Raw genomic sequence first — 11004 nt, 5'->3', positions numbered from 1 at the left:
AGCATGGCAAACAAGTCAGTGACTTAATCTAAACTGGTTTGTGGCCTGTCTGCATTGTCTCATGACTGGCTCGGGCCAGTGACTCAGTTGGTTGCAAATAACAAAGATCTTCATAAATGTAGACTAAAGCAATGTGCTGATTGTCTAGAGACTCGAGGGGGCAGAGTAGTTGCTGACTGTCATGGGCTCAACCTCAGAGGACTCCAGTCCCTGGAATTTATCTAATCAGGTGAGGTGATTATTTTTATATTTTGAGCACCGAATCTTAACCACTAGACCACCAGGGATACTGCCCTTTATTTGCAGCAGCAATTGGATTGGGCTAGAGATTATACTGTTGCGTGGGGAAAGGTTTGACTGCAAAGATGAAAAACGTGGAGCGTATCCATACAAAACCGGGCACCAGTGCCAAGGTGTTTGCAAACCATGTTCTCCAACTTCAGTCTAAGGAGAGGTGGAGAATGACACGAGGCCTCTGACCAGTGTTCGGCGCTGGAGCAGATACTGAGGGTGATGCATCAGATCACGATTCCACCCAGAACAAGAATCCACCTCCAGAAACTAAGTGAATTGCTGCACTCGTCATGATCAAGACTTGGAAACTGCAGGATGGAGTGAGGGAATGTGCTGATTCGGGAGTGGAAGGCCCTCCCTAAACAGGATCTGTTGCAGAAAATACATAGTCTACAGTGGGCTTTTCCCTTAACCATGCTGGACCCATACTGATAAAAAGCTACCAACAGGAAGCCTACTGAAATGAAAGGGCAGTATCTCTACTCCAGTGTGGTTCCCTTCTGGAAGAGACCTTTCCCAGTACCTGCGCAGGAGCGCGATGCTGGGGAGCCATGAAGCAAACAGGAGGGCGGCATCGCAAGAAGATGGGAGGTGCAGGCCCTGCGACACTGACCGGACCACCTCGCAGGTGAATTATTTTTCTTCTCTTCCAGGTTGGATCGGGGGCTTATCTTCAACATTATAGAATACTGTACATCAGCCCTGAAAGGCGATGACCTTACCTCGTATTGGCCAAACCTGGTGACAGGTTTGCTTAAGTACTACTAGGGTAACCCCTTCTCATTCCCTACACTCGACCTCAATAAAGTAAAAGCTCATACTCCCCGTGCCGGCTCTGTTCCCTCGGTGTTGACCCTTGCTCTCCCTGGGACTACCGCTGGCGTCATGGGTCTCCGCCTTTGGACAAATTGAGCATAAAGAGGAAGTCCAGTCTGCATCTGATCTGAACTTTGTCTTCATGTTCAATTTGACAGAAGGCAGGGACTGTGATGGCAGTGCTGTTTGGGCACCACGTGTTGTGCACCCGCACGAGAGCCCCGGGACTGCGAGTGCCGTCACCACAGGAACAGAGTATAGGCTATTTTATCGGAGCCAAACTTGGGGAATGAGAAGTGGGTTTCTGAGTAGTGGACAGCCCCTCTAAAGGCAAAGTTAAGAATTAACATACAAAATCCACCTCCTCCTCAAGTAGGCATAATCTCTTCAGATTTCAGCTCTGAAGGAGGAGCCTGGGGAGTTAGTCAATTCAGATTGTTCAGAATCCCCCCTTGTCAGATGGGAAACCTGCTGGACTGTGCCTGAAGACAAAGGAAAATTTAAAAGTTGTTAGATCTACTATGGGAGTAGAAACCTCTAGAGAACCTATTTCTGTACAGGATCCTAAATTTAACAGCCTGGAGAAACGCAAGCATTGTGTTCTTGGTCCATAAAAACCTACTGAATGGAAAATACCAGTTAAGAAGGTGTTCGTTCCTAATGTTCTTTGAAGTACCCATTTGATTATCTTTGTGAAATGTGGGAACAATATCTCGGGGTGGCTGTAAATATCAAAGAGCCTTCTGCATCTACAGTACAGATGTCTTGATTCAGGGTTGCTTTAGCTCCCAGAATTTTTTTCCAAAACAGTGGCAGAAATGAATAAGGTAAAAGGACACCCTGACGATAGTGATAGGAGAATCAGGAGGAGACGGTGAGGGCTGTCGGGCAGGTCCTATCTTTCTTAGCAGACCTAGGATAGATAGTGCACAAGGACAAATAGAAAATAGATCCCAAGAACTTGAAGGGATCTGTTTGGATTCTGTTCACCAACAATCTGTTCTATCAGAAAATCGGACCCAAGATCGTAGAAGTTGAAAAACAGCAGGATATTTCAGTAACAGAAATGTGGCGACACCGCATTTAATCTGAATTATCCATACCTATTTCAGTAGGCCCAGGGCCATGAGCGAGAGTTCATGTGAGAATGACTGGTGACCCCTATTGTCCCTGAATTAATGTTCACTGGCTGCCGTTTGTTGACTGGCTGCTGATTAGTTATTGTATCTGTCCTATATTGCAGTCCTAGTATTGTTCTACTATCTTTGGGAAACAAAGGCGCAATGTTTGAATGTTTAATATGTTGATGACCCCTTGGTGTTGTGCAATATGAAGGACAATCTATGCAAGCTGTTTGCACACTCCTGCAGTGAGGGATGGCCTCCTACCTATTTCCCCAAGCCTGTGGTGGGAAGACTGAATGAGAAGTGGTGACCTGTAAGGCTATGTGCACACGTTGTGGATTTGGCCCTGTGGATCTGCAGCAGTTTTCCATGCGTTGTACAGTACCATGCAAACCTATGGAAAAACAAATCTGCTGTGCCCATGCAGAAAATTCCACGTCGAAAACGCAGCGGTTTTCACACACAGAGTTGACATGATGCAGAAAAACCGCTGCGTTTTACACTTATTCCATTATAGGAATCCGCAGGTGTAAAAACGCAGTGAAATCTGCACAAAAACCACAGTTAAAACGCAGGTAACTTCACCTGTGGATTCTGCAGCACACAAAAATCCACCTCGTGTGCACATACCCTCCAAAAGGAGGATCTGCCTGTGTTCAGAGAGTCTACAGTCTGGGGGAAAATGTGTGTAAATGGGTTAGTAACTGGCTTAGTGATAGAAAGCAGAGGGTGGTTATAAATGGTATAGTCTCTAACTGGGTCGCTGTGACCAGTGGGGTACCGCAGGGGTCAGTATTGGGACCTGTTCTCTTCAACATATTCATTAATGATCTGGTAGAAGGTTTACACAGTAAAATATCGATATTGGCAGATGATACAAAACTATGTAAAGCAGTTAATACAAGAGAAGATAGTATTCTGCTACAGATGGATCTGGATAAGTTGGAAACTTGGGCTGAAAGGTGGCAGATGAGGTTTAACAATGATAAATGTAAGGTTATACACATGGGAAGAGGGAATCAATATCACCATTACACACTGAACGGGAAACCACTGGGTAAATCTGACAGGGAGAAGGACTTGGGGATCCTAGTTAATGATAAACTTACCTGGAGCAGCCAGTGCCAGGCAGCAGCTGCCAAGGCAAACAGGATCATGGGGTGCATTAAAAGAGGTCTGGATACACATGATGAGAGCATTATACTGCCTCTGTACAAATCCCTAGTTAGACCGCACATGGAGTACTGTGTCCAGTTTTGGGCACCGGTGCTCAGGAAGGATATAATGGAACTAGAGAGAGTACAAAGGAGGGCAACAAAATTAATAAAGGGGATGGGAGAACTACAATACCCAGATAGATTAGCGAAATTAGGATTATTTAGTCTAGAAAAAAGACGACTGAGGGGCGATCTAATAACCATGTATAAGTATATAAGGGGACAATACAAATATCTCGCTGAGGATCTGTTTATACCAAGGAAGGTGACGGGCACAAGGGGGCATTCTTTGCGTCTGGAGGAGAGAAGGTTTTTCCACCAACATAGAAGAGGATTCTTTACTGTTAGGGCAGTGAGAATCTGGAATTGCTTGCCTGAGGAGGTGGTGATGGCGAACTCAGTCGAGGGGTTCAAGAGAGGCCTGGATGTCTTCCTGGAGCAGAACAATATTGTATCATACAATTATTAGGTTCTGTAGAAGGACGTAGATCTGGGGATTTATTATGATGGAATATAGGCTGAACTGGATGGACAAATGTCTTTTTTCGGCCTTACTAACTATGTTACTATGTTACATCACAGAAGTCATGTGCACACGTTGCGGATTAGGTTTAGGAATTTCTGGTGCGGATTCTGCCTCTCCTGGCAGAAAACGCCCCATAGACTTTCATTGGTGACAAACGCACCATGCTGTGATTTTCTACGGCCGTAGAAGACCGTATAATACGGATCAGTAAAATACGGCAGATAGGAGCTGGGCCATAGAGAATCATTGTACTGTATGCAATGCGGATTTTCTGCACCTCTCATACGTCCGTAAAACTCGCTAGTGTGACGCCGGCCTAATAATGACCCTCAGTACCTCTTAATTGTAATAATGCTCCTGAGCAGGGGTGTACATAGAAATAACAGGGGCCCCTAGAAAAAGTCCTATCACGTCAAAGAAGAAAGGTCATGTGACCGCGACGTCATCATAGGTCCTGCTCACACCAGCCCTGGGACCGGACCGGAAGCTGCCGCTTGCAATGGAGCGATCCAGGGAGCGTGGCGAGGAGCGAGAAAGGCAGCAGATGGTAAGTATAGCAGGACTTCAACGGGCTATAGCTGAGTATATGTTTATTTTTTTAGTCTCTATACTACGTAGCTCTGTGCTGGGCAATATACTACGTGGCTCTGCTATATACTACGTGGCTGGGCAATATACTACGTGGCTGCGCAATATACTACGTGGCTGGGCAATATACTACGTCGCTGGGCAATATACTACGTGGACATGCATATTCTAGAATACCCGATGCGTTAGAATCGGGCCACCATCTAGTATAGTATGATGGTCCACCTCAGCCCCCAATACAGTATGATGGTCCCCCCAACATCACTCCATACAGTATGATGGTACATATGATACAGCTTCTTATGATGGTACATCTCTCATGTAGTTTGATAGTCCCCCCAAGAGCCCGTCATATAGCATGATGGTCCACCCCACAGCCCCTTATATGCTATGATGGTCTAACTCACAGCACCCCATATAGTGTGAAGGTTCCCCACAACTGAGCAAAAATAAAAAAAATCCCTATACTCACCCAGACATCTCATCCTCCAGCGTCTGACTCCTATCCATTCTCGCAGTGGATGCTGGCGGCGTAATACAGTACCATCATTGCACGGCTGATATCCCCTGTTGGTGCTGGCTTCTGGCAGGTTGCAGACAGAGGGGACACCCACGGCCTGCTGAGTTAAGTGACGGAGTCAGAAACTGTGCTCCGTCACAACTGTTAACAAGTATGGGCTTATTGAGGATGCAGAATCTGATAACAATGTAGCAGACAAGGCAGCCCATGACCAGACAGGCCCTTCTGGCATTTGCCCGAATTGCTAGATGGCTAGTCCAGCGAGATAATTATTATTTGATCCCTTGCTGATTTTGTAAGTTTGCCCTTTGTTTGGATCATTTCCACGTCCAGCCAGCACCTATTTAATCATACACTGAGTGCACGCCTTCTCTATAACTTGCCCACTGACAAAGACCTGAACAGTCTATAATTTTAAGGGTAGGTTAATCTTGACATTGAGAGATAGAATATCAAAAATAAAATCCAGAAAATCATAAGAGGAGTGCCATGGACAGTTTAAAAACTGGTGGTAGTTCCCACAAGTGCCAGTTCCAAGGGTTGGGGAGCCCACCTGGATGGCCATGTTATGGAACCACTCAGCACCCAGAATATGTTGTGCAGTTATATGTTATATGTATGTATAATAGGTTCCATGTGAGATGCATGTCCCTAATGCATCAGCCCACAGACTGCGCCCTGGGCAGAGGGGACACGATATTCCCCTTTTGTCCGCCTCCCACCTTTGTAATTCCCACAGTAAATATCGGCAGGCTCCAGCCACCTGCAGCTATTGTAATGTATGTCTGGCCTGCCGCTTTTCTTTTGGCCTGTCCTCTGTATCTGTGTGATATATTCTGTGTCCTGTGAGTAAAGTGTTGTCAGACTGGAAATATGTGGAGAAGCAGTGATCTTTTATATGCGCCCATGTAGCCAAGCAATTCCAGCCAGCGTCCTTCATTCAGACTCCAGCCAAAGCAGAGTGGACCTCCTGAAACACGGGGTGGTACTGAAAGAGGTACCCCAGCTTGGTAGACCCTGTTACAGGCCACTTTTTTCAGAGTCTGTGGGATTCCACAAAAAAAAAACAGTTCATCAAACTTAAAAGGAGCTGATGGCAGTAAGAAAAGCCATACAAGTAGCATCAAGATGGCTTAGGGGGAATATGTGGTAATACTGTCTGACAACAACGGCCTGTATAAATGCCTGAGGAGGGACAAGGTCGGGTCCATGAATAAATAATCTTTATTTTTTATATAGCGCTAACATATTCCACAGCGCTTTACAGTTTTGCACACATTATCATCACTGTCTCCAATGGGGCTCACAATCTAAATTCCCTATAAGTATGTCTTTGGAATGTGGGAGGAAACCGGAGTACCCGGAGGAAACCCATGCAAACACGGGGAGAACATACAAACTCCTTGCAGATGTTGTCCAAGGTGGGATTAGAACCCAGGACTTCAGTGCTGCAAGGCTGCAGTGCTATCCACTGAGCCACCGTGCATGAAGGATCGAAGTGGCCAAAATTTTTCAACTGGCAGAAGAAAACCGTTTGTCCCTGTCAGGCCGACATTTAAAAGGATCAGAAAACATAGCCGACTACGTAAGGCGTCATTTATTTATTCATTCAGTCAAGGAGAATGGACTTTAAATTGTAAAGTTCTCAGTCAAATCTGTATGATATGGGGTCTTCCAAAAATAAACTTTGCAACCAACTTCGCAATAAATTTGCAATCAGAGGAAATCGCCAGGTGGAGAATTTTTTTTCCCCTTAATCCTGGGAAATTCCCTCATGGGGTGGATGCCCTCCTACACTTGGCTTACGCTTTTCCACACTTCCCTATGATACTGATAGCGTTGAGGAAAATGCGCAGGGAAGGGGCCAGCGTCATATCAATTGCCCCCTTTTTTTATCCAAAAGGGCATGGTCTACCTGGCTGAGAATTATGTCAATCTCAGACCCCTGGATACTGCGTGACAGTCCCAGCATTCTGTCCCAAGGTCCAGTTGTCCATCCTCAGGTTCACAGCCTACAGCTAACTACCTGGAACTTGAAAGGGGACGATTATCGTCCGGAGGGTTCTCAGAACTTAGTCTCCACTGTCCTTTTGAGTAGAAATAAAAGGTTACCTCCCTTAAATATGTCTAAAGGTACCGTCACACTAGACGATATCGCTAGCGATCCGTGACGTTGCAGCGTCCTGGCTAGCGATATCGTCCAGTGTGACAGGCAGCAGCGATCAGGCCCCTGCTGTGCTGTCGCTGGTCGGGGAAGAAAGTCCAGAACTTTGTTTCGTCGCTGGACTCCCCGCAGACATCGCTGAATCGGTGTGTGTGACACCGATTCAGCGATGTCTTCACTGGTAACCAGGGTAAACATCGGGTTACTAAGCGCAGGGCCGCGCTTAGTAACCCGATGTTTACCCTGGTTACCATCGTTAAAGTAAAAAAACAAACACTACATACTTACCTACCGCTGTCTGTCCCCGGCGCTGTGCTTCTCTGGTCTGGCTGTGAGCGCCGGAAAGCAGAGCGGTGACGTCACCGCTCTGCTTTCCGGCCACTGTGCTCACAGCCAGACCAGAGAAGCACAGCGCCGAGGACAGACAGATGTTTACCCTGGTTACCAGCATCGTTGGTCGCTGGAGAGCGGTCTGTGTGACAGCTCTCCAGCAACCAAACAGCGACGCTGCAGCGATCCGGATCGTTATCGGTATCGCTGCAGCGTCGCTTAGTGTGACGGTACCTTAAGTCTGGAACAAGTTTTCAGAATTTCCCAGATGCAATCTGTCTACTCAACCACATGTTTCCCTTATAGAAGTGTTGGAAATCCACCGACCAAGGCCTGGACGAGGCTTCTCCACCAATGCTCTGAGAGTAGAGGTTTCCGCCCGGGGTGTTACTTCGTCAATAAATCGGTTCCTGCTCCGGGAGGTGGATACTCTCTCGGTACGGTGCTGTCATGGTTCGGGAAAATCCAATTACCGGTAAGCAATTGTCATCTTTCTGTTCTGCTTTTATTATGCAGGAAATCTTTTTCTTATCACAATGTTTAAAAAATGAAAAAAGCAGTTTGCAAATTTCACAGCAATCAGTTCTGGCCATGCTCAACTCGTACATCCCATCCTTTCAGGAAGAGTTTTCCACAGGTTCATTATCATCAGATGCCAGATTTCATTGACTGATAACAACTGTGTATACAGCTGATAACACAGGATCCACCATTTACAATACTGCAGGTGATGTCACAGCTCACCTAATCCTCCTGTACAATGACTGATAACACCTCTATATACTATAAGTCACCTGTTGGCACAAAGGGAGTCATATTGGATCTGGAGGCTTCGTACTGTACATCCTCAAGGCCTTAATGAGGTCTTAAGTTTTGCCCCTTTTCTATAGATTTCTTGGTGCTGTGTTTTTAATTGGCATTTTTAACTCTGTTTTATGGTGTACATATTTATTAATTTTTTATTATTTTCAGTACTTTTTCTTATTAACGTTGGTCTGCCCGTCTTGCTGGTGATGAAATAATATCTGTTCGGACATCACGTGTGGATTTGCCTTGGATCTAACTAACCTCTTCATTCAGCTTTCTTATTGGGATGTTATTACGGAGGAATCCCATTTACTGTATTTTTCGGACTACAAGACACACTTTTTCCCCCCAAAAAAAAGGGGGGAAAATGGGGGGTGCGTCTAATAGTCGCAATGCAGGCTTACCGTGGCGGCAGAGGTGCGGCGGCAGAGGAGGCGCAGTAAGCGGGGTCCCTTTCTCCGGTGAGGTGATGCAGCAGCCCGGTAAGCAGGAGAGTCGGGTGAATCCTGTTGTTATCGGTGGTGGCGGCCATTTTCCTGAGGCCGCGCGTGCGCAGATGGAGCGCTCTGCTTCCCGGGGCTTCAGGAAAATGGCCACCGCGATCTCCATCTGCGCACGCGCGGCCTCCCGCGGCCATTTTCCTGAAGCCCCGGGAAGCAGAGCGCTTCATCTGCACACGCGCGGCCTCAGGAAGATGGCCGCCCCCACCGATAACAACACGATTCACCCGGCTCTGCTGCTTACCGGGCTGCTGAATCACCATACCGGGGAAAGGGACCCCGCTTACTGCGCCACCTCTGCCACCGCACCTCTGCCGCCACGGTAAGCCTGCATTGCCTGCACGGTAAGCCTGGGACCCCTCTCACGCCATACCTCTCACTGCACCTCCTGATCCCAGCACCTCCTCATCCCAGCACCTCCTCATCCCAGCACCTTCTCATCCCAGCACCTCCTCATCCCAGCATCACCCCACCTCTGCCGACACCTTGCCTCCTGTGACCCTGCTCTGCCACCGCCAGCCCTCAGGTAAGATACTGTAAATTCGGACAATAAGACGGACCCCCATCTTATAAAAAATATTTTTTTCTGCAATTTTCACCCCAAATTTGGGGTGCGCCTTATGGTCCGGTGCATCTTATAGTCCGAAAAATACAGTAATAATTATTATATTTTTATAAGATTCTTAATGGATGTATCACATTTGTATCACTACTCCACTATTGATAGCTTGATGTCTATGTATACCCCATACTTGGGGTTCTTATTTCATTATGCATTGTTGTCTATTTTTGTACATATTCCCAATTTTGAGGTTTTTTTATTAACCAAGTATTGATTCATGTATAATATTGTTATTTCACTTTAGTATTGCACTTTATTGTATGCCACTTTAAATTGGTGTCACTAATGTTTGTCTAGTATGATTCTGTATTGATATTGTTAAAGAAATTATAGCAGTTCTGTTAAAGAAATGGTTAATCTTCATTTTGTTAAATATCATTTACATTCGATTTCCATCGCATACTTACATTTTACTGCTGGAGCGCATGTGCGCCCGCCCCTGGCGGCTGGGTCCTGATGACGGCGTCTTATCCCGGATGGGCTGTTCATGCGCGCGGAGCTCCGGTCACATGATCGTGTGGGCGGTGCCTCATGAGCAGACTGGCTCACCCGGTGATGCCCTCGTTGGCCCCTGCTTCCAGGAATGTTGGCGCCCATATGCGTCATGCTTGTGCAGTACCTGTATGGTTTAGACCTTGCGATAGGGCGGCCCGGCATATATAAGGTTCTGGTTACCTCTGGATGCCATCCCCCGGAAGAAGGCAAGCGCCGAAACGCGCGTTGGGGACGGTGGCACCTCAGAGCTCCAGATACCGTTCAGGTAATGTTTACATGTCATCTTTGTGTATAGCTACTCCTTGCTCCTTTTCCAGTTGTGGCACACAGCCCTCCTGGGTTTATCATGTTCTGATTATAGCACGTGTTAGATTCTACTAATTGATACTCTGTTTGGTATATTATGTTTATGTATTTCTATGAACAACTAGTTCTATCCTATATTAACCTGAAGGTATCTGTCTCTTCCCATGGTGCCACCTAAATCTGGCTTACCTGTCACATCTCTATAAAGTTTTTTCGTCTGTTATTTTTTATATGTTTATGAATAAAAAAAATATTTTGATATATTTATGATTTTGGTTGTGGTGCTTTTTCTATATATGATTTTCACCTCTATATACTGTAGATAACACAGGATCGACCATTTACAATAGGTGATGTCACAGCTCACCTAATCATCCTCTACAATGACTGATAACACCTCTATATACAGCTGATAACACAGGATCCACCATTCACTATAGGTGATGTCACAGCTCACCTCCTCCTCCTGTACATTGACTGATAACACCTCTATATACAGTAGATAACACAGGCGCCACCATTAACTATAGGTGATGTCACAGCTCACCTCCTCCTCCTGTACATTGACTGATAACACCTCTATATACAGTAGATAACAGGCTCCGCCATTCACTATAGGTGATGTCACAGCTCACCTCCTCCTCCTGTTCAATGACTGATAACACCTCTTGTCACGGATCCCTCTACGTGCTGCT

Source organism: Ranitomeya imitator, chromosome 4 (assembly GCF_032444005.1).
Source record: "Ranitomeya imitator isolate aRanImi1 chromosome 4, aRanImi1.pri, whole genome shotgun sequence".
In the NCBI taxonomy this organism is placed as follows: Eukaryota; Metazoa; Chordata; class Amphibia; order Anura; family Dendrobatidae; genus Ranitomeya; species Ranitomeya imitator.
This window is presented reverse-complemented; position numbering follows the sequence as displayed.